Below are 23,232 nucleotides of genomic sequence, written 5' to 3' on the forward strand. Positions count from 1 at the left end.
AGAAATTAAATAGTTCCTAATTTGCACAAAAATGAAGTGCTTCAAACAAACACATACTTTGTATGGACAGAGAAGAGATGGAATATATGTAAGACTGAGGACACAAGTGTAATGAGAAATAGATTGATTGCATAGCTGCCCAGTATTCTAAGCCATTTCTTTAGTGCGATTCAAGAGAGCACCAAACAGTATAACAATTTTGTCAATTGGTTTCATAGTCCATTCCCTTTGTTTAGAGCTGTGAAAGGTAGAGCCGAATTCCAAAATAGATCAATGATCTTTCAGAAATTTCCCATAGGGAATACCAAGCCCAGTGTAAAAAATGCAGTTACTCACAAGTTTTAATCAGCAACACTGTAATGTTATTAAAGTGTAACATCCAAGGGAACACTGACTCTGTCAAAGATGATCCAAATGGGATTCATGAAAATTCCCAACTACAAACAGCAGATTCAAAATAGTATGAGGGGACACCCGGATTTGAACCAGGGACCTCTTAATCTGCAGTCAAATGCTCTACCACTGAGCTTTATCCCCAGCTGTCAGCCAAGATCAGAATGACAATATATCAGTACATCATGAAAGAGTGCGAGGATCATGCTAAGTTGTGCCGGAAAGTACAACCTTGAAACTGTGGAACTGTAGAAGTAGTTTTTAATATTATTTATTAAAGGAAAAATGGATCATTAAAAAAAATATATGTATTTGTTTGATTGGTATTTTATTTGAATAGGCAGTAGTACATAGGACCAATGCCTGCACTTAAAATGTTTGTTTTGAAACATTCTCAAAGGGGAAGAGGTTTTTACGGGATAACTTATTGTTTCATGTTTGGTTACCACAATCACTCAGCTGGTGATGAAGTATGATTGTTTTGGGCCACATTAGGGTGGAAAAACATTTCTACATACCACTACAATTCGGTATTTGGAAGGTACACCCAAACACCCCTTTCACGGACCTTCGATTTAAAACATCAAAAAAAGCCACTTTGTGCTTGCAAATGGCCTGATTCTTCAGGCCAGCCTTCTTGCAACTGCAACAATGGTTTGTACATCTTGCACGTAGGCAGAGCATTTAAGGAGAAATTAAATAGTTCCTAATTTGCACAAAAATGAAGTGCTTCAAACAAGCACATACTTTGGATGCACAGGGAAAAGGTGGAATATATGTAAGACTAAGGACACAGGTGAAATGAGAAATAGACTGACTGCATCGCTGCACAGTATTCTAAGCCATTTCTTTAGTGCGATTCAAGAAAGCACCAAACAGTATAACAAATTTGTCAATTTATTTCATAGTCCATTCCCTTTCTCTTGTACTGTAAAAGGAATAGCCAAATTCCAAAATAGATCAATGATCTTTCAGAAAGTTCCCAAAGGGAACACCAAGCCGAGTGTTAAAACTGCATTTACTCACAGGTTTTGAGCAGCAAACTCTGTAATGATATTAAAGTGCAATATCCAAGGGAACACTGACTCTGTCAAAGATGATCCAAAAGGAATTGATGAAAAGTCCCAACTACAAACAACAGAATCAAAATAGTCTGAGGGGACACCCGGATTTGAACCAGTGACCTCTTGATCTGCAGTCAAATGCTCTACCACTGAGCTATATCCCCAGCTTTTCAGTAAAATCAGAATGACATAATATCAGTACATCATGAAAGAGTGAGAGGATCATGCTAAGTTGTGCCGGAAAGTACAGGCTTGAAACTGTGGAACAGGGGAAGTAGTAGTTAATAATATTTATTAAAATAAAACTGGATCATTTAAAAAACAGATTAATTTGTTTCATTGCTATTTTATTTGAATAGGCAGTGGTACATAAGACCAATGCCTCTACATACAATGATTGTTTTGAAACATTCTTAAAGCGGAAGAGGTTTTTACATGACACATTATCATTTGATGATTGGTTACCACAATCACCGAGATGGTGGTGAAGTATGAATGTTTTTTGGCCAAATTACGGAGGAAAAACATTTCTACATACCACTACAATTCGGTATTTGGAAGGAACACCCAAACACCCCTTTCAAGTACCTTCGATTTAATACATCAAAAAAAGCCACTTTGTGCTTGCAACTGGCCTGATTCTTCAGACCAGCCTTCTTGCAACTGCAACGAGGGTTTGTACATCTTGCACGTAGGCAGAGCTTTCAAGGAGAAATTAAATAGTTCCTACGTTGCACAAAAATGAAGTGCTTCAAACAAGCACATACTTTTAATGCACAGGGAAAAGGTGGAATATATGTAAGACTGAGGACACAGGTGAAATGAGAAATAGACTGACTGCATCGCTGCACAGTATGCTAAGCCATTTCTTTAGTGCGATTCAAGAAAGCATCAAACAGTATAACAAATTTGTCAATTTGTTTCATAGTCCATTCCCTTTCTTTAGTGCTGTAAAAGGAAGAGCCAAATTACAAAATAGATCAATGATCTTTCAGAAATTTCCCAAAGGGAATACCAAGCCGAGTGTTAAAACTCCATTTACTCACAGGTTTTGAGCAGCAAACTCTGTAATGCTATTAAAGTGCAATATCCAAGGGAACACTGACTCTGTCAAAGATGATCCAAAAGGAAATGATGAAAAGTCCCAACTACAAACAACAGAATCAAAATAGTCTGAGGGGACACCCGGATTTGAACCAGGGACATCTTGATCTGCAGTCAAATGCTCTACCACTGAGCTATATCCCCAGCTTTTCAGTAAAATCAGAATGACATAATATCAGTACATCATGAAAGAGTGAGAGGATCATGCTAAGTTGTGCCGGAAAGTACAGGCTTGAAACTGTGGAACAGGAGAAGTAGTCCTTAATATTATTTATTAAAGTAAAACTGGATCATTTAAAAAACAGATTAATTTGTTTCATTGCTATTTTATTTGAATAGGCAGTGGTACATAAGACCAATGCCTCTACATACAATGATTGTTTTGAAACATTCTTAAAGGGGAAGAGGTTTTTACGTGACACATTATCATTTGATGATTGGTTACCACAATCACCGAGATGGTGGTGAAGTATGATTGTTTTTTGGCCAAATTACGGAGGAAAAACATTTCAACATACCACTACAATTCGGTATTTGGAAGGAACACCCAAACACCCCTTTCAAGTACCTTCAATTTAATACATCAAAAAAAGCCACTTTGTGCTTGCAACTGGCCTGATTCTTCAGATCAGCCTTCTTGCAACTGCAACGAGGGTTTGAACATCTTGCACGTAGGCAGAGCTTTCAAGGAGAAATTAAATAGTTCCTACGTTGCACAAAAATGAAGTGCTTCAAACAAGCACATACTTTTAATGCACAGGGAAAAGCTGGAATATATGTAAGACTGAGGACACAGGTGAAATGAGAAATAGACTGACTGCATCGCTGCACAGTATTCTAAGCCATTTCTTTAGTGCGATTCAAGAAAGCATCAAACAGTATAACAAATTTGTCAATTTGTTTCATAGTCCATTCCCTTTCTTTAGTGCTGTAAAAGGAAGAGCCAAATTCCAAAATAGATCAATGATCTTTCAGAAATTTCCCAAAGGGAATACCAAGCCGAGTGTTAAAACTCCATTTACTCACAGGTTTTGAGCAGCAAACTCTGTAATGCTATTAAAGTGCAATATCCAAGGGAACACTGACTCTGTCAAAGATGATCCAAAAGGAATTGATGAAAAGTCCCAACTACAAACAACAGAATCAAAACAGTCTGAGGGGACACCCGGATTTGAACCAGGGACCTCTTGATCTGCAGTCAAATGCTCTACCACTGAGCTATATCCCCAGCTTTTCAGTAAAATCAGAATGACATAATATCAGTACATCATGAAAGAGTGAGAGGATCATGCTAAGTTGTGCCGGAAAGTACAGGCTTGAAACTGTGGAACAGGCGAAGTAGTCCTTAATATTATTTATTAAAGTAAAACTGGATCATTTAAAAAACAGATTTATTTTTTCATTGCTATTTTATTTGAATAGGCCGTGGTACATAAGACCAATGCCTCTACATACAATGATTGTTTTGAAACATTCTTAAAGAGGGAAGAGGTTTTTACGTGACACATCATCATTTGATGATTGGTTACCAAAATCACCGAGATGGTGGTGAAGTATGATTGTTTTTTGGCCAAATTACGATGGAAAAACATTTCTACATACCACTACAATTCGGTATTTGGAAGGAACACCCAAACACCCCTTTCAAGTACCTTCAATTTAATAAATCAAAAAAAGCCACTTTGTGCTTGCAACTGGCCTGATTCTTCAGACCAGCCTTCTTGCAACTGCAACGAGGGTTTGTACATCTTGCACGTAGGCAGAGCTTTCAAGGAGAAATTAAATAGTTCCTAATTTGCACAAAAATTAAGTGCTTCAAACAAACACATACTTTGTATGGACAGAGAAGAGATGGAATATATGTAAGACTGAGGACACAGGTGTGTTGAGAAATAGATTGATTGCATAGCTGCCCAGTATTCTAAGCCATTTCTTTAGTGCGATTCAAGAGAGCACCAAACAGTATAACAAATTTGTCAATTGGTTTCATAGTCCATTCCCTTTGTTTAGAGCTGTGAAAGGTAGAGCCGAATTCCAAAATAGATCAATGATGTTTCAGAAATTTCCCATAGGGAATACCAAGCCCAGTGTAAAAAATGCAGTTATTCACAAGTTTTAATCACCAACACTGTAATGGTATTAAAGTGTAACATCCAAGGGAACACTGACTCTGTCAAAGATGATCCAAATGGGATTCATGAAAATTCCCAACTACAAACAGCAGATTCAAAATAGTATGAGGGGACACCCGGATTTGAACCAGGGACCTCTTGATCTGCAGTCAAATGCTCTACCACTGAGCTATATCCCCAGCTGTCAGCCAAGATCAGAATGACAATATATCAGTACATCATGAAAGAGTGAGAGGATCATGCTAAGTTGTGCCGGAAAGTACAACCTTGAAACTGTGGAACTGTAGAAGTAGTTCTTAATATTATTTATTAAAGGAAAAATGGATCATTAAAAAAAATATATGTATTTGTTTGATTGGTATTTTATTTGAATAGGCAGTGGTACATAGGACCAATGCCTGCACTTAAAATGTTTGTTTTGAAACATTCTCAAAGGGGAAGAGGTTTTTACGGGATACCTTATTGTTTCATGTTTGGTTACCACAATCACTCAGATGGTGATGAAGTATGATTGTTTTGGGCCATATTACGGTGGAAAAACATTTCTACATACCACTACAATTCGGTATTTGGAAGGTACACCCAAACACCCCTTTCACGGACCTTCGATTTAAAACATCAGAAAAAGCCACTTTGTGCTTGCAAATGGCCTGATTCTTCAGGCCAGCCTTCTTGCAACTGCAACAATGGTTCGTACATCTTGCACGTAGGCAGAGCATTTAAGGAGAAATTAAATAGTTCCTACGTTGCACAAAAATGAAGTGCTTCAAACAAGCACATACTTTGGATGCACAGGGAAAAGGTGGAATATATGTAAGACTGAGGACACGGGTGAAATGAGAAATAGACTGACTGCATCGCTGCACAGTATTCTAAGCCATTTCTTTAGTGCGATTCAAGAAAGCACCAAACAGTATAACAAATTTGTCAATTTATTTCATAGTCCATTTCCTTTCTCTTGTGCTGTAAAAGGAAGAGCCAAATTCCAAAATAGATCAATGATCTTTCAGAAAGTTCCCAAAGGGAACACCAAGCCGAGTGTTAAAACTGCATTTACTCACAGGTTTTGAGCAGCAAACTCTGTAATGCTATTAAAGTGCAATATCCAAGGGAACACTGACTCTGTCAAAGATGATCCAAAAGGAATTGATGAAAAGTCCCAATTACAAACAACAGAATCAAAATAGTCTGAGGGGACACCCGGATTTGAACCAGGGACCTCTTGATCTGCAGTCAAATGCTCTACCACTGAGCTATATCCCCTGCTGTTCAGTAAAATCACAATGACATAATATCATAACATCATGAAAGAGTGAGAGGATCATGCTAAGTTGTGCTGGAAAGTACAGGCTTGAAACTGTGGAACAGGAGAAGTAGTCCTTAATATTATTTATTGAAGTAAAACTGGCTCATTTAAAAAACAGATTAATTTGTTTCATTGCTATTTTATTTGAATAGGCAGTGGTACATAAGACCAATGTCTCTACATACAATGATTGTTTTGAAACATTCTTAAAACGGAAGAGGTTTTTACATGACACATTATCATTTGATGATTGGTTACCACAATCACCGAGATGGTGGTGAAGTATGAATGTTTTTTGGCCAAATTACGGAGGAAAAACATTTCTACATACCACTACAATTCGGTATTTGGAAGGAACACCCAAACACCCCTTTCAAGTACCTTCAATTTAATAAATCAAAAAAAGCCACTTTGTGCTTGCAACTGGCCTGATTCTTCAGACCAGCCTTCTTGCAACTGCAACGAGGGTTTGTACATCTTGCACGTAGGCAGAGCTTTCAAGGAGAAATTAAATAGTTCCTAATTTGCACAAAAATTAAGTGCTTCAAACAAACACATACTTTGTATGGACAGAGAAGAGATGGAATATATGTAAGACTGAGGACACAGGTGTGTTGAGAAATAGATTGATTGCATAGCTGCCCAGTATTCTAAGCCATTTCTTTAGTGCGATTCAAGAGAGCACCAAACAGTATAACAAATTTGTCAATTGGTTTCATAGTCCATTCCCTTTGTTTAGAGCTGTGAAAGGTAGAGCCGAATTCCAAAATAGATCAATGATGTTTCAGAAATTTCCCATAGGGAATACCAAGCCCAGTGTAAAAAATGCAGTTACTCACAAGTTTTAATCAGCAACACTGTAATGTTATTAAAGTGTAACATCCAAGGGAACACTGACTCTGTCAAAGATGATCCAAATGGGATTCATGAAAATTCCCAACTACAAACAGCAGATTCAAAATAGTATGAAGGGACACCCGGATTTGAACCAGGGACCTCTTGATCTGCAGTCAAATGCTCTACCACTGAGCTATATCCCCAGCTGTCAGCCAAGATCAGAATGACAATATATCAGTACATCATGAAAGAGTGAGAGGATCATGCTAAGTTGTGCCGGAAAGTACAACCTTGAAACTGTGGAACTGTAGAAGTAGTTCTTAATATTATTTATTAAAGGAAAAATGGATCATTAAAAAAAAAAAATATGTATTTGTTTGATTGATATTTTATTTGAATAGGCAGTGGTACATAGGACCAATGCCTGCACTTAAAATGTTTGTTTTGAAACATTCTCAAAGGGGAAGAGGTTTTTACGGGATACCTTATTGTTTCATGTTTGGTTACCACAATCACTCAGATGGTGATGAAGTATGATTGTTTTGGGCCACATTACGGTGGAAAAACATTTCTACATGCCACTACAATTCGGTATTTGGAAGGTACACCCAAACACCCCTTTCACGGACCTTTGATTTAAAACATCAGAAAAAGCCACTTTGTGCTTGCAAATAGCCTGATTCTTCAGGCCAGCCTTCTTGCAACTGCAACAATGGTTCGTACATCTTGCACGTAGGCAGAGCATTTAAGGAGAAATTAAATAGTTCCTACGTTGCACAAAAATGAAGTGCTTCAAACAAGCACATACTTTGGATGCACAGGGAAAAGGTGGAATATATGTAAGACTGAGGACACAGGTGAAATGAGAAATAGATTGATTGCATAGCTGCCCAGTATTCTAAGCCATTTCTTTAGTGCGATTCAAGAGAGCACCAAACAGTATAACAAATTTGTCAATTGGTTTCATAGTCCATTCCCTTTGTTTAGAGCTGTGAAAGGTAGAGCCGAATTCCAAAATAGATCAATGATGTTTCAGAAATTTCCCATAGGGAATACCAAGCCCAGTGTAAAAAATGCAGTTATTCACAAGTTTTAATCACCAACACTGTAATGGTATTAAAGTGTAACATCCAAGGGAACACTGACTCTGTCAAAGATGATCCAAATGGGATTCATGAAAATTCCCAACTACAAACAGCAGATTCAAAATAGTATGAGGGGACACCCGGATTTGAACCAGGGACCTCTTGATCTGCAGTCAAATGCTCTACCACTGAGCTATATCCCCAGCTGTCAGCCAAGATCAGAATGACAATATATCAGTACATCATGAAAGAGTGAGAGGATCATGCTAAGTTGTGCCGGAAAGTACAACCTTGAAACTGTGGAACTGTAGAAGTAGTTCTTAATATTATTTATTAAAGGAAAAATGGATCATTAAAAAAAATATATGTATTTGTTTGATTGGTATTTTATTTGAATAGGCAGTGGTACATAGGACCAATGCCTGCACTTAAAATGTTTGTTTTGAAACATTCTCAAAGGGGAAGAGGTTTTTACGGGATACCTTATTGTTTCATGTTTGGTTACCACAATCACTCAGATGGTGATGAAGTATGATTGTTTTGGGCCATATTACGGTGGAAAAACATTTCTACATACCACTACAATTCGGTATTTGGAAGGTACACCCAAACACCCCTTTCACGGACCTTCGATTTAAAACATCAGAAAAAGCCACTTTGTGCTTGCAAATGGCCTGATTCTTCAGGCCAGCCTTCTTGCAACTGCAACAATGGTTCGTACATCTTGCACGTAGGCAGAGCATTTAAGGAGAAATTAAATAGTTCCTACGTTGCACAAAAATGAAGTGCTTCAAACAAGCACATACTTTGGATGCACAGGGAAAAGGTGGAATATATGTAAGACTGAGGACACGGGTGAAATGAGAAATAGACTGACTGCATCGCTGCACAGTATTCTAAGCCATTTCTTTAGTGCGATTCAAGAAAGCACCAAACAGTATAACAAATTTGTCAATTTATTTCATAGTCCATTCCCTTTCTCTTGTGCTGTAAAAGGAAGAGCCAAATTCCAAAATAGATCAATGATCTTTCAGAAAGTTCCCAAAGGGAACACCAAGCCGAGTGTTAAAACTGCATTTACTCACAGGTTTTGAGCAGCAAACTCTGTAATGATATTAAAGTGCAATATCCAAGGGAACACTGACTCTGTCAAAGATGATCCAAAAGGAATTGATGAAAAGTCCCAATTACAAACAACAGAATCAAAATAGTCTGAGGGGACACCCGGATTTGAACCAGGGACCTCTTGATCTGCAGTCAAATGCTCTACCACTGAGCTATATCCCCTGCTGTTCAGTAAAATCACAATGACATAATATCATAACATCATGAAAGAGTGAGAGGATCATGCTAAGTTGTGCTGGAAAGTACAGGCTTGAAACTGTGGAACAGGAGAAGTAGTCCTTAATATTATTTATTGAAGTAAAACTGGCTCATTTAAAAAACAGATTAATTTGTTTCATTGCTATTTTATTTGAATAGGCAGTGGTACATAAGACCAATGCCTCTACATACAATGATTGTTTTGAAACATTCTTAAAATGGAAGAGGTTTTTACATGACACATTATCATTTGATGATTGGTTACCACAATCACCGAGATGGTGGTGAAGTATGAATGTTTTTTGGCCAAATTACGGAGGAAAAACATTTCTACATACCACTACAATTCGGTATTTGGAAGGAACACCCAAACACCCCTTTCAAGTACCTTCAATTTAATACATCAAAAAAAGCCACTTTGTGCTTGCAACTGGCCTGATTCTTCAGACCAGCCTTCTTGCAACTGCAACGAGGGTTTGTACATCTTGCAGGTAGGCAGAGCTTTCAAGGAGAAATTAAATAGTTCCTACGTTGCACAAAAATGAAGTGCTTCAAACAAGCACATACTTTTAATGCACAGGGAAAAGGTGGAATATATGTAAGACTGAGGACACAGGTGAAATGAGAAATAGACTGACTGCATCGCTGCACAGTATTCTAAGCCATTTCTTTAGTGCGATTCAAGAAAGCATCAAACAGTATAACAAATTTGTCAATTTGTTTCATAGTCCATTCCCTTTCTTTAGTGCTGTAAAAGGAAGAGCCAAATTCCAAAATAGATCAATGATCTTTCAGAAATCTCCCAAAGGGAATACCAAGCCGAGTGTTAAAACTCCATTTACTCACAGGTTTTGAGCAGCAAACTCTGTAATGCTATTAAAGTGCAATATCCAAGGGAACACTGACTCTGTCAAAGATGATCCAAAAGGAATTGATGAAAAGTCCCAACTACAAACAACAGAATCAAAATAGTCTGAGGGGACACCCGGATTTGAACCAGGGACCTCTTGATCTGCAGTCAAATGCTCTACCACTGAGCTATATCCCCAGCTTTTCAGTAAAATCAGAATGACATAATATCAGTACATCATGAAAGAGTGAGAGGATCATGCTAAGTTGTGCCGGAAAGTACAGGCTTGAAACTGTGGAACAGGAGAAGTAGTCCTTAATATTATTTATTAAAGTAAAACTGGATCATTTAAAAAACAGATTAATTTTTTCATTGCTATTTTATTTGAATAGGCCGTGGTACATAAGACCAATGCCTCTACATACAATGATTGTTTTGAAACATTCTTAAAGGGGAAGAGGTTTTTACGTGACACATCATTATTTGATGATTGGTTACCACAATCACCGAGATGGTGGTGAAGTATGATTGTTTTTTGGCCAAATTACGATGGAAAAACATTTCTACATACCACTACAATTCGGTATTTGGAAGGAACACCCCTTTCAAGTACCTTCAATTTAATACATCAAAAAAAGCCACTTTGTGCTTGCAAATGGCCTGATTCTTCAGACCAGCCTTCTTGCAACTGCAACGAGGGTTTGTACATCTTGCACGTAGGCAGAGCTTTCAAGGAGAAATTAAATAGTTCCTAATTTGCACAAAAATGAAGTGCTTCAAACAAACACATACTTTGTATGGACAGAGAAGAGATAGAATATATGTAAGACTGAGGACACAGGTGTAATGAGAAATAGATTGATTGCATAGCTGCCCAGTATTCTAAGCCATTTCTTTAGTGCGATTCAAGAGAGCACCAAACAGTATAACAAATTTGTCAATTGGTTTCATAGTCCATTCCCTTTGTTTAGAGCTGTGAAAGGTAGAGCCGAATTCCAAAATAGATCAATGATGTTTCAGAAATTTCCCATAGGGAATACCAAGCCCAGTGTAAAAAATGCAGTTATTCACAAGTTTTAATCACCAACACTGTAATGGTATTAAAGTGTAACATCCAAGGGAACACTGACTCTGTCAAAGATGATCCAAATGGGATTCATGAAAATTCCCAACTACAAACAGCAGATTCAAAATAGTATGAGGGGACACCCGGATTTGAACCAGGGACCTCTTGATCTGCAGTCAAATGCTCTACCACTGAGCTATATCCCCAGCTGTCAGCCAAGATCAGAATGACAATATATCAGTACATCATGAAAGAGTGAGAGGATCATGCTAAGTTGTGCCGGAAAGTACAACCTTGAAACTGTGGAACTGTAGAAGTAGTTCTTAATATTATTTATTAAAGGAAAAATGGATCATTAAAAAAAATATATGTATTTGTTTGATTGGTATTTTATTTGAATAGGCAGTGGTACATAGGACCAATGCCTGCACTTAAAATGTTTGTTTTGAAACATTCTCAAAGGGGAAGAGGTTTTTACGGGATACCTTATTGTTTCATGTTTGGTTACCACAATCACTCAGATGGTGATGAAGTATGATTGTTTTGGGCCATATTACGGTGGAAAAACATTTCTACATACCACTACAATTCGGTATTTGGAAGGTACACCCAAACACCCCTTTCACGGACCTTCGATTTAAAACATCAGAAAAAGCCACTTTGTGCTTGCAAATGGCCTGATTCTTCAGGCCAGCCTTCTTGCAACTGCAACAATGGTTCGTACATCTTGCACGTAGGCAGAGCATTTAAGGAGAAATTAAATAGTTCCTACGTTGCACAAAAATGAAGTGCTTCAAACAAGCACATACTTTGGATGCACAGGGAAAAGGTGGAATATATGTAAGACTGAGGACACGGGTGAAATGAGAAATAGACTGACTGCATCGCTGCACAGTATTCTAAGCCATTTCTTTAGTGCGATTCAAGAAAGCACCAAACAGTATAACAAATTTGTCAATTTATTTCATAGTCCATTTCCTTTCTCTTGTGCTGTAAAAGGAAGAGCCAAATTCCAAAATAGATCAATGATCTTTCAGAAAGTTCCCAAAGGGAACACCAAGCCGAGTGTTAAAACTGCATTTACTCACAGGTTTTGAGCAGCAAACTCTGTAATGATATTAAAGTGCAATATCCAAGGGAACACTGACTCTGTCAAAGATGATCCAAAAGGAATTGATGAAAAATCCCAATTACAAACAACAGAATCAAAATAGTCTGAGGGGACACCCGGATTTGAACCAGGGACCTCTTGATCTGCAGTCAAATGCTCCACCACTGAGCTATATCCCCTGCTGTTCAGTAAAATCACAATGACATAATATCATAACATCATGAAAGAGTGAGAGGATCATGCTAAGTTGTGCTGGAAAGTACAGGCTTGAAACTGTGGAACAGGAGAAGTAGTCCTTAATATTATTTATTGAAGTAAAAGTGGCTCATTTAAAAAACAGATTAATTTGTTTCATTGCTATTTTATTTGAATAGGCAGTGGTACATAAGACCAATGCCTCTACATACAATGATTGTTCTGAAACATTCTTAAAACGGAAGAGGTTTTTACATGACACATTATCATTTGATGATTGGTTACCACAATCACCGAGATGGTGGTGAAGTATGAATGTTTTTGGCCAAATTACGGAGGAAAAACATTTCTACATACCACTACAATTCGGTATTTGGAAGGAACACCCAAACACCCCTTTCAAGTACCTTCAATTTAATACATCAAAAAAAGCCACTTTGTGCTTGCAACTGGCCTGATTCTTCAGACCAGCCTTCTTGCAACTGCAACGAGGGTTTGTACATCTTGCACGTAGGCAGAGCTTTCAAGGAGAAATTAAATAGTTCCTACGTTGCACAAAAATGAAGTGCTTCAAACAAGCACATACTTTTAATGCACAGGGAAAAGGTGGAATATATGTAAGACTGAGGACACAGGTGAAATGAGAAATAGACTGACTGCATCGCTGCACAGTATTCTAAGCCATTTCTTAGTGCGATTCAAGAAAGCATCAAACAGTATAACAAATTTGTCAATTTGTTTCATAGTCCATTCCCTTTCTTTAGTGCTGTAAAAGGAAGAGCCAAATTCCAAAATAGATCAATGATCTTTCAGAAATCTCCCAAAGGGAATACCAAGCCGAGTGTTAAAACTCCATTTACTCACAGGTTTTGAGCAGCAAACTCTGTAATGCTATTAAAGTGCAATATCCAAGGGAACACTGACTCTGTCAAAGATGATCCAAAAGGAATTGATGAAAAGTCCCAACTACAAACAACAGAATCAAAATAGTCTGAGTGGACACCCGGATTTGAACCAGGGACCTCTTGATCTGCAGTCAAATGCTCTACCACTGAGCTATATCCCCAGCTTTTCAGTAAAATCAGAATGACATAATATCAGTACATCATGAAAGAGTGAGAGGATCATGCTAAGTTGTGCCGGAAAGTACAGGCTTGAAACTGTGGAACAGGAGAAGTAGTCCTTAATATTATTTATTAAAGTAAAACTGGATCATTTAAAAAACAGATTAATTTTTTCATTGCTATTTTATTTGAATAGGCCGTGGTACATAAGACCAATGCCTCTACATACAATGATTGTTTTGAAACATTCTTAAAGGGGAAGAGGTTTTTACGTGACACATCATTATTTGATGATTGGTTACCACAATCACCGAGATGGTGGTGAAGTATGATTGTTTTTTGGCCAAATTACGATGGAAAAACATTTCTACATACCACTACAATTCGGTATTTGGAAGGAACACCCCTTTCAAGTACCTTCAATTTAATACATCAAAAAAAGCCACTTTGTGCTTGCAAATGGCCTGATTCTTCAGACCAGCCTTCTTGCAACTGCAACGAGGGTTTGTACATCTTGCACGTAGGCAGAGCTTTCAAGGAGAAATTAAATAGTTCCTAATTTGCACAAAAATGAAGTGCTTCAAACAAACACATACTTTGTATGGACAGAGAAGAGATGGAATATATGTAAGACTGAGGACACAGGTGTAATGAGAAATAGATTGATTGCATAGCTGCCCAGTATTCTAAGCCATTTCTTTAGTGCGATTCAAGAGAGCACCAAACAGTATAACAAATTTGTCAATTGGTTTCATAGTCCATTCCCTTTGTTTAGAGCTGTGAAAGGTAGAGCCGAATTCCAAAATAGATCAATGATGTTTCAGAAATTTCCCATAGGGAATACCAAGCCCAGTGTAAAAAATGCAGTTACTCACAAGTTTTAATCAGCAACACTGTAATGTTATTAAAGTGTAACATCCAAGGGAACACTGACTCTGTCAAAGATGATCCAAATGGGATTCATGAAAATTCCCAACTACAAACAGCAGATTCAAAACAGTATGAAGGGACACCCGGATTTGAACCAGGGACCTCTTGATCTGCAGTCAAATGCTCTACCACTGAGCTATATCCCCAGCTGTCAGCCAAGATCAGAATGACAATATATCAGTACATCATGAAAGAGTGAGAGGATCATGCTAAGTTGTGCCGGAAAGTACAACCTTGAAACTGTGGAACTGTAGAAGTAGTTCTTAATATTATTTATTAAAGGAAAAATGGATCATTAAAAAAAAAAATATGTATTTGTTTGATTGATATTTTATTTGAATAGGCAGTGGTACATAGGACCAATGCCTGCACTTAAAATGTTTGTTTTGAAACATTCTCAAAGGGGAAGAGGTTTTTACGGGATACCTTATTGTTTCATGTTTGGTTACCACAATCACTCAGATGGTGATGAAGTATGATTGTTTTGGGCCACATTACGGTGGAAAAACATTTCTACATGCCACTACACTTCGGTATTTGGAAGGTACACCCAAACACCCCTTTCACGGACCTTCGATTTAAAACATCAGAAAAAGCCACTTTGTGCTTGCAAATGGCCTGATTCTTCAGGCCAGCCTTCTTGCAACTGCAACAATGGTTCGTACATCTTGCACGCAGGTAGAGCATTTAAGGAGAAATTAAATAGTTCCTACGTTGCACAAAAATGAAGTGCTTCAAACAAGCACATACTTTGGATGCACAGGGAAAAGGTGGAATATATGTAAGACTGAGGACACAGGTGAAATGAGAAATAGACTGACTGCATCGCTGCACAGTATTCTAAGCCATTTCTTTAGTGCGATTCAAGAAAGCACCAAACAGTATAACAAATTTGTCAATTTATTTCATAGTCCATTCCCTTTCTTTAGTGCTGTAAAAGGAAGAGCCAAATTCCAAAATAGATCAATGATCTTTCAGAAAGTTCCCAAATGGAACACCAAGCCGAGTGTTAAAACTGCATTTACTCACAGGTTTTGAGCAGCAAACTCTGTAATGATATTAAAGTGCAATATCCAAGGGAACACTGATTCTGTCAAAGATGATCCAAAAGGAATTGATGAAAAGTCCCAACTACAAACAACAGAATCAAAATAGTCTGAGGGGACACCCGGATTTGAACCAGGGACCTCTTGATCTGCAGTCAAATGCTCTACCACTGAGCTATATCCCCAGCTTTTCAGTAAAATCAGAATGACATAATATCAGTACATCATGAAAGAGTGAGAGGATCATGCTAAGTTGTGCCGGAAAGTACAGGCTTGAAACTGTGGAACAGGAGAAGTAGTCCTTAATATTATTTATTAAAGTAAAACTGGATCATTTAAAAAACAGAATAATTTGTTTCATTGCTATTTTATTTGTATAGGCAGTGGTACATAAGACCAATGCCTCTACATACAATGACTGTTTTGAAACATTCTTAAAGGGGAAGAGGTTTTTACGTGACACATTATCATTTGATGATTGGTTACCACATTCACCAAGATGGTGGTGAAGTATGATTGTTTTTTGGCCAAATTACGGAGGAAAAACATTTCTACATACCACTACAATTCGGTATTTGGAAGGAACACCCAAACACCCCTTTCAAGTACCTTCGATTTAATACCTCAAAAAAAGCCACTTTGTGCTTGCAACTGGCCTGATTCTTCAGACCAGCCTTCTTGCAACTGCAACGAGGGTTTGAACATCATGCACGTAGGCAGAGCTTTCAAGGAGAAATTAAATAGTTCCTACGTTGCACAAAAATGAAGTGCTTCAAACAAGCACATACTTTTAATGCACAGGGAGAAGCTGGAATATATGTAAGACTGAGGACACAGGTGAAATGAGAAATAGACTGACTGCATCGCTGCACAGTATTCTAAGACATTTCTTTAGTGCGATTCAAGAGAGCACCAAACAGTATAACAAATTTGTCAATTTGTTTCATAGCCCATTCCCTTTCTTTAGTGCTGTAAAAGGAAGAGCCAAATTCCAAAATAGATCAATGATCTTTCAGAAATTTCCCAAAGGGAATACCAAGCCGAGTGTTAAAACTCCATTTACTCACAGGTTTTGAGCAGCAATATATGTGATGCTATTAAAGTGCAATATCCAAGGGAACACTGACTCTGTTAAAGATGATCCAAAAGGAATTGATGAAAAGTCCCAACTACAAACAACAGAATCAAAATAGTCTGAGGGGACACCCGGATTTGAACCAGGGACCTATTGATCTGCAGTCAAATGCTCTACCACTGAGCTATATCCCCAGCTTTTCAGTAAAATCAGAATGACATAATATCAGTACATCATGAAAGAGTGAGAGGATCATGCTAAGTTGTGCCAGAAAGTACAGGCTTGAAACTGTGGAACAGGAGAAGTAGTAGTTAATATTATTTATTAAAGGAAAGATGTATCATTTAAAAAACGGATTACTTTGTTTCATTGCTATTTTATTTGAATAGGCAGTGGTACATAAGACCAATGCCTCTACATACAATGATTGTTTTGAAACATTCTTAAAGGGGAAGAGGTTTTTACGTGACACATTATCATTTGATGATTGGTTACCACAATCACCGAGATGGTGGTGAAGTATGATTGTTTTTTGGCCAAATTACGATGGAAAAACATTTCTACATACCACTACAATTCGGTATTTGGAAGTAACACCCAAACACCCCTTTCAAGTACCTTTGATTTAATACATCAAAAAAAAGCCACTTTGTGCTTGCAACTGGCCTGATTCTTCAGACCAGCCTTCTTGCAACTGCAACGAGGGTTTGTACATCTTGCACGTAGGCAGAGCTTTCAAGGAGAAATTAAATAGTTCCTAAGTTGCACAAAAATGAAGTGCTTCAAACAAACACATACTTTGTATGGACAGAGAAGAGATGGAATATATGTAAGACTGAGGACACAGGTGTAATGAGAAATAGATTGATTGCATAGCTGCCCAGTATTCTAAGCCATTTCTTTAGTGCGATTCAAGAGAGCACCAAACAGTATAACAAATTTGTCAATTGGTTTCATAGTCCATTCCCTTTGTTTAGAGCTGTGAAAGGTAGAGCCGAATTCCAAAATAGATCAATGATGTTTCAGAAATTTCCCATAGAGAATACCAAGCCCAGTGTCAAAGATGATCCAAATGGGATTCATGAAAATTCCCAACTACAAACAGCAGATTCAAAATAGTATGAGGGGACACCCGGATTTGAACCAAGGACCTCTTGATCTGCAGTCAAATGCTCTACCACTGAGCTATATCCCCAGCTGTCAGCCAAGATCAGAATGACAATATATCAGTACATCATGAAAGAGTGAGAGGATCATGCTAAGTTGTGCCGGAAAGTACAACCTTGAAACTGTGGAACTGTAGAAGTAGTTCTTAATATTATTTATTAAAGGAAAAATGGATCATTAAAAAAAATATATGTATTTGTTTGATTGGTATTTTATTTGAATAGGCAGTGGTACATAGGACCAATGCCTGCACTTAAAATGTTTGTTTTGAAACATTCTCAAGGGGGAAGACGTTTTTACGGGATACCTTATTGTTTCATGTTTGGTTACCACAATCACTCAGATGGTGATGAAGTATGATTGTTTTGGGCCACATTACGGTGGAAAAACATTTCTACATACCACTACAATTCGGTATTTGGAAGGTACACCCAAACACCGTTTTCACGGACCTTTGATTTAAAACATCAGAAAAAGCCACTTTGTGCTTGCAAATAGCCTGATTCTTCAGGCCAGCCTTCTTGCAACTGCAACAATGGTTCGTACATCTTGCACGTAGGCAGAGCATTTAAGGAGAAATTAAATAGTTCCTACGTTGCACAAAAATGAAGTGCTTCAAACAAGCACATACTTTGGATGCACAGGGAAAAGGTGGAATATATGTAAGACTGAGGACACAGGTGAAATGAGAAATAGACTGACTGCATAGCTGCCCCGTATTCTAAGCCATTTCTTTAGTGCGATTCAAGAGAGCACCAAACAGTATAACAAATTTGTCAATTGGTTTCATAGTCCATTCCTTTTGTTTAGAGCTGTGAAAGGTAGAGCCGAATTCCAAAATAGATCAGTGATGTTTCAGAAATTTCCCATAGGGAATACCAAGCCCAGTGTAAAAAATGCAGTTATTCACAAGTTTTAATCACCAACACTGTAATGGTATTAAAGTGTAACATCCAAGGGAACACTGACTCTGTCAAAGATGATCCAAATGGGATTCATGAAAATTCCCAACTACAAACAGCAGATTCAAAATAGTATGAGGGGACACCCGGATTTGAACCAGGGACCTCTTGATCTGCAGTCAAATGCTCTACCACTGAGCTATATCCCCAGCTGTCAGCCAAGATCAGAATGACAATATATCAGTACATCATGAAAGAGTGAGAGGATCATGCTAAGTTGTGCCGGAAAGTACAACCTTGAAACTGTGGAACTGTAGACGTAGTTCTTAATATTATTTATTAAAGGAAAAATGGATCATTAAAAAAAATATATGTATTTGTTTGATTGGTATTTTATTTGAATAGGCAGTGGTACATAGGACCAATGCCTGCACTTAAAATGTTTGTTTTGAAACATTCTCAAAGGGGAAGAGGTTTTTACGGGATACCTTATTGTTTCATGTTTGGTTACCACAATCACTCAGATGGTGATGAAGTATGATTGTTTTGGGCCATATTACGGTGGAAAAACATTTCTACATACCACTACAATTCGGTATTTGGAAGGTACACCCAAACACCCCTTTCACGGATCTTCGATTTAAAACATCAGAAAAAGCCACTTTGTGCTTGCAAATGGCCTGATTCTTCAGGCCAGCCTTCTTGCAACTGCAACAATGGTTCGTACATCTTGCACGTAGGCAGAGCATTTAAGGAGAAATTAAATAGTTCCTACGTTGCACAAAAATGAAGTGCTTCAAACAAGCACATACTTTGGATGCACAGGGAAAAGGTGGAATATATGTAAGACTGAGGACACGGGTGAAATGAGAAATAGACTGACTGCATCGCTGCACAGTATTCTAAGCCATTTCTTTAGTGCGATTCAAGAAAGCACCAAACAGTATAACAAATTTGTCAATTTATTTCATAGTCCATTCCCTTTCTCTTGTGCTGTAAAAGGAAGAGCCAAATTCCAAAATAGATCAATGATCTTTCAGAAAGTTCCCAAAGGGAACACCAAGCCGAGTGTTAAAACTGCATTTACTCACAGGTTTTGAGCAGCAAACTCTGTAATGATATTAAAGTGCAATATCCAAGGGAACACTGACTCTGTCAAAGATGATCCAAAAGGAATTGATGAAAAGTCCCAATTACAAACAACAGAATCAAAATAGTCTGAGGGGACACCCGGATTTGAACCAGGGACCTCTTGATCTGCAGTCAAATGCTCTACCACTGAGCTATATCCCCTGCTTTTCAGTAAAATCACAATGACATAATATCAGTACATCATGAAAGAGTGAGAGGATCATGCTAAGTTGTGCCGGAAAGTACAGGCTTGAAACTGTGGAACAGGAGAAGTAGTCCTTAATATTATTTATTGAAGTAAAACTGGCTCATTTAAAAAACAGATTAATTTGTTTCATTGCTATTTTATTTGAATAGGCAGTGGTACATAAGACCAATGCCTCTACATACAATGATTGTTTTGAAACATTCTTAAAACGGAAGAGGTTTTTACATGACACATTATCATTTGATGATTGGTTACCACAATCACCGAGATGGTGGTGAAGTATGAATGTTTTTTGGCCAAATTACGGAGGAAAAACATTTCTACATACCACTACAATTCCGTATTTGGAAGGAACACCCAAACACCCCTTTCAAGTACCTTCAATTTAATACATCAAAAAAAGCCACTTTGTGCTTGCAACTGGCCTGATTCTTCAGACCAGCCTTCTTGCAACTGCAACGAGGGTTTGTACATCTTGCACGTAGGCAGAGCTTTCAAGGAGAAATTAAATAGTTCCTACGTTGCACAAAAATGAAGTGCTTCAAACAAGCACATACTTTTAATGCACAGGGAAAAGGTAGAATATATGTAAGACTGAGGACACAGGTGAAATGAGAAATAGACTGACTGCATCGCTGCACAGTATTCTAAGCCATTTCTTTAGTGCGATTCAAGAAAGCATCAAACAGTATAACAAATTTGTCAATTTGTTTCATAGTCCATTCCCTTTCTTTAGTGCTGTAAAAGGAAGAGCCAAATTCCAAAATAGATCAATGATCTTTCAGAAATCTCCCAAAGGGAATACCAAGCCGAGTGTTAAAACTCCATTTACTCACAGGTTTTGAGCAGCAAACTCTGTAATGCTATTAAAGTGCAATATCCAAGGGAACACTGACTCTGTCAAAGATGATCCAAAAGGAATTGATGAAAAGTCCCAACTACAAACAACAGAATCAAAATAGTCTGAGGGGACAACCGGATTTGAACCAGGGACGTCTTGATCTGCAGTCAAATGCTCTACCACTGAGCTATATCCCCAGCTTTTCAGTAAAATCAGAATGACATAATGTCAGTACATCATGAAAGAGTGAGAGGATCACGCTAAGTTGTGCCGGAAAGTACAGGCTTGAAACTGTGGAACAGGAGAAGTAGTCCTTAATATTATTTATTAAAGTAAAACTGGATCATTTAAAAAACAGATTCATTTTTTCATTGCTATTTTATTTGAATAGGCCGTGGTACATAAGACCAATGCCTCTACATACAATGATTGTTTTGAAACATTCTTAAAGGGGAAGAGGTTTTTACGTGACACATCATTATTTGATGATTGGTTACCACAATCACCGAGATGGTGGTGAAGTATGATTGTTTTTTGGCCAAATTACGATGGAAAAACATTTCTACATACCACTACAATTCGGTATTTGGAAGGAATACCCCTTTCAAGTACCTTCAATTTAATACATCAAAAAAAGCCACTTTGTGCTTGCAAATGGCCTGATTCTTCAGACCAGCCTTCTTGCAACTGCAACGAGGGTTTGTACATCTTGCACGTAGGCAGAGCTTTCAAGGAGAAATTAAATAGTTCCTAAGTTGCACAAAAATGAAGTGCTTCAAACAAACACATACTTTGTATGGACAGAGAAGAGATGGAATATATGTAAGACTGAGGACACAGGTGTGTTGAGAAATAGATTGATTGCATAGCTGCCCAGTATTCTAAGCCATTTCTTTAGTGCGATTCAAGAGAGCACCAAACAGTATAACAAATTTGTCAATTGGTTTCATAGTCCATTCCCTTTGTTTAGAGCTGTGAAAGGTAGAGCCGAATTCCAAAATAGATCAATGATGTTTCAGAAATTTCCCATAGGGAATACCAAGCCCAGTGTAAAAAATGCAGTTACTCACAAGTTTTAATCAGCAACACTGTAATGTTATTAAAGTGTAACATCCAAGGGAACACTGACTCTGTCAAAGATGATCCAAATGGGATTCATGAAAATTCCCAACTACAAACAGCAGATTCAAAATAGTATGAAGGGACACCCGGATTTGAACCAGGTACCTCTTGATCTGCAGTCAAATGCTCTACCACTGAGCTATATCCCCAGCTGTCAGCCAAGATCAGAATGACAATATATCAGTACATCATGAAAGAGTGAGAGGATCATGCTAAGTTGTGCCGGAAAGTACAACCTTGAAACTGTGGAACTGTAGAAGTAGTTCTTAATATTATTTATTAAAGGAAAAATGGATCATTAAAAAAAAAAAATATGTATTTGTTTGATTGATATTTTATTTGAATAGGCAGTGGTACATAGGACCAATGCCTGCACTTAAAATGTTTGTTTTGAAACATTCTCAAAGGGGAAGAGGTTTTTACGGGATACCTTATTGTTTCATGTTTGGTTACCACAATCACTCAGATGGTGATGAAGTATGATTGTTTTGGGCCACATTACGGTGGAAAAACATTTCTACATGCCACTACAATTCGGTATTTGGAAGGTACACCCAAACACCCCTTTCACGGACCTTCGATTTAAAACATCAGAAAAAGCCACTTTGTGCTTGCAAATGGCCTGATTCTTCAGGCCAGCCTTCTTGCAACTGCAACAATGGTTCGTACATCTTGCACGTAGGTAGAGCATTTAAGGAGAAATTAAATAGTTCCTACGTTGCACAAAAATGAAGTGCTTCAAACAAGCACATACTTTGGATGCACAGGGAAAAGGTGGAATATATGTAAGACTGAGGACACAGGTGAAATGAGAAATAGACTGACTGCATCGCTGCACAGTATTCTAAGCCATTTCTTTAGTGCGATTCAAGAAAGCACCAAACAGTATAACAAATTTGTCAATTTGTTTCATAGTCCATTCCCTTTCTTTAGTGCTGTAAAAGGAAGAGCCAAATTCCAAAATAGATCAATGATCTTTCAGAAATCTCCCAAAGGGAATACCAAGCCGAGTGTTAAAACTCCATTTACTCACAGGTTTTGAGCAGCAAACTCTGTAATGCTATTAAAGTGCAATATCCAAGGGAACACTGACTCTGTCAAAGATGATCCAAAAGGAATTGATGAAAAGTCCCAACTACAAACAACAGAATCAAAATAGTCTGAGGGGACACCCGGATTTGAACCAGGGACCTCTTGATCTGCAGTCAAATGCTCTACCACTGAGCTATATCCCCAGCTTTTCAGTAAAATCAGAATGACATAATATCAGTACATCATGA

The 23,232-nt window shown here is 37.8% G+C and overlaps 22 non-coding genes across 22 annotated transcripts; all 22 read right to left on the minus strand.

The window, feature by feature from the left end:
- Positions 1–465: 465 nt before the first annotated feature.
- TRNAC-GCA (transfer RNA cysteine (anticodon GCA)) lies at positions 466–537 on the minus strand. Its single transcript has one exon. It is a non-coding gene; the product is annotated as a tRNA-Cys (tRNA).
- A 1,012-nt stretch (positions 538–1,549) lies between these two features.
- On the minus strand, positions 1,550–1,621 carry TRNAC-GCA (transfer RNA cysteine (anticodon GCA)). The gene has a single exon. It is a non-coding gene; the product is annotated as a tRNA-Cys (tRNA).
- A 1,012-nt stretch (positions 1,622–2,633) lies between these two features.
- TRNAC-GCA (transfer RNA cysteine (anticodon GCA)) lies at positions 2,634–2,705 on the minus strand. Its single transcript has one exon. It is a non-coding gene; the product is annotated as a tRNA-Cys (tRNA).
- Positions 2,706–3,717: 1,012 nt separating this feature from the next.
- TRNAC-GCA (transfer RNA cysteine (anticodon GCA)) lies at positions 3,718–3,789 on the minus strand. Its single transcript has one exon. It is a non-coding gene; the product is annotated as a tRNA-Cys (tRNA).
- Positions 3,790–4,800: 1,011 nt separating this feature from the next.
- Positions 4,801–4,872, minus strand: TRNAC-GCA (transfer RNA cysteine (anticodon GCA)). Its single transcript has one exon. It is a non-coding gene; the product is annotated as a tRNA-Cys (tRNA).
- A 1,012-nt stretch (positions 4,873–5,884) lies between these two features.
- TRNAC-GCA (transfer RNA cysteine (anticodon GCA)) lies at positions 5,885–5,956 on the minus strand. The gene has a single exon. It is a non-coding gene; the product is annotated as a tRNA-Cys (tRNA).
- A 1,011-nt stretch (positions 5,957–6,967) lies between these two features.
- On the minus strand, positions 6,968–7,039 carry TRNAC-GCA (transfer RNA cysteine (anticodon GCA)). The gene has a single exon. It is a non-coding gene; the product is annotated as a tRNA-Cys (tRNA).
- A 1,013-nt stretch (positions 7,040–8,052) lies between these two features.
- On the minus strand, positions 8,053–8,124 carry TRNAC-GCA (transfer RNA cysteine (anticodon GCA)). Its single transcript has one exon. It is a non-coding gene; the product is annotated as a tRNA-Cys (tRNA).
- Positions 8,125–9,136: 1,012 nt separating this feature from the next.
- Positions 9,137–9,208, minus strand: TRNAC-GCA (transfer RNA cysteine (anticodon GCA)). Its single transcript has one exon. It is a non-coding gene; the product is annotated as a tRNA-Cys (tRNA).
- Positions 9,209–10,220: 1,012 nt separating this feature from the next.
- TRNAC-GCA (transfer RNA cysteine (anticodon GCA)) lies at positions 10,221–10,292 on the minus strand. Its single transcript has one exon. It is a non-coding gene; the product is annotated as a tRNA-Cys (tRNA).
- Positions 10,293–11,294: 1,002 nt separating this feature from the next.
- Positions 11,295–11,366, minus strand: TRNAC-GCA (transfer RNA cysteine (anticodon GCA)). Its single transcript has one exon. It is a non-coding gene; the product is annotated as a tRNA-Cys (tRNA).
- A 1,012-nt stretch (positions 11,367–12,378) lies between these two features.
- Positions 12,379–12,450, minus strand: TRNAC-GCA (transfer RNA cysteine (anticodon GCA)). Its single transcript has one exon. It is a non-coding gene; the product is annotated as a tRNA-Cys (tRNA).
- Positions 12,451–13,460: 1,010 nt separating this feature from the next.
- On the minus strand, positions 13,461–13,532 carry TRNAC-GCA (transfer RNA cysteine (anticodon GCA)). The gene has a single exon. It is a non-coding gene; the product is annotated as a tRNA-Cys (tRNA).
- A 1,002-nt stretch (positions 13,533–14,534) lies between these two features.
- Positions 14,535–14,606, minus strand: TRNAC-GCA (transfer RNA cysteine (anticodon GCA)). Its single transcript has one exon. It is a non-coding gene; the product is annotated as a tRNA-Cys (tRNA).
- A 1,013-nt stretch (positions 14,607–15,619) lies between these two features.
- TRNAC-GCA (transfer RNA cysteine (anticodon GCA)) lies at positions 15,620–15,691 on the minus strand. The gene has a single exon. It is a non-coding gene; the product is annotated as a tRNA-Cys (tRNA).
- A 1,012-nt stretch (positions 15,692–16,703) lies between these two features.
- Positions 16,704–16,775, minus strand: TRNAC-GCA (transfer RNA cysteine (anticodon GCA)). The gene has a single exon. It is a non-coding gene; the product is annotated as a tRNA-Cys (tRNA).
- A 929-nt stretch (positions 16,776–17,704) lies between these two features.
- TRNAC-GCA (transfer RNA cysteine (anticodon GCA)) lies at positions 17,705–17,776 on the minus strand. Its single transcript has one exon. It is a non-coding gene; the product is annotated as a tRNA-Cys (tRNA).
- Positions 17,777–18,787: 1,011 nt separating this feature from the next.
- Positions 18,788–18,859, minus strand: TRNAC-GCA (transfer RNA cysteine (anticodon GCA)). Its single transcript has one exon. It is a non-coding gene; the product is annotated as a tRNA-Cys (tRNA).
- A 1,012-nt stretch (positions 18,860–19,871) lies between these two features.
- On the minus strand, positions 19,872–19,943 carry TRNAC-GCA (transfer RNA cysteine (anticodon GCA)). The gene has a single exon. It is a non-coding gene; the product is annotated as a tRNA-Cys (tRNA).
- Positions 19,944–20,955: 1,012 nt separating this feature from the next.
- Positions 20,956–21,027, minus strand: TRNAC-GCA (transfer RNA cysteine (anticodon GCA)). The gene has a single exon. It is a non-coding gene; the product is annotated as a tRNA-Cys (tRNA).
- Positions 21,028–22,029: 1,002 nt separating this feature from the next.
- On the minus strand, positions 22,030–22,101 carry TRNAC-GCA (transfer RNA cysteine (anticodon GCA)). Its single transcript has one exon. It is a non-coding gene; the product is annotated as a tRNA-Cys (tRNA).
- A 1,014-nt stretch (positions 22,102–23,115) lies between these two features.
- TRNAC-GCA (transfer RNA cysteine (anticodon GCA)) lies at positions 23,116–23,187 on the minus strand. Its single transcript has one exon. It is a non-coding gene; the product is annotated as a tRNA-Cys (tRNA).
- Between the last annotated feature and the right edge of the window lie 45 nt (positions 23,188–23,232).

This window comes from Lissotriton vulgaris, chromosome 1_1, assembly GCF_964263255.1.
Source record: "Lissotriton vulgaris chromosome 1_1, aLisVul1.2, whole genome shotgun sequence".
In the NCBI taxonomy this organism is placed as follows: domain Eukaryota; kingdom Metazoa; phylum Chordata; class Amphibia; order Caudata; family Salamandridae; genus Lissotriton; species Lissotriton vulgaris.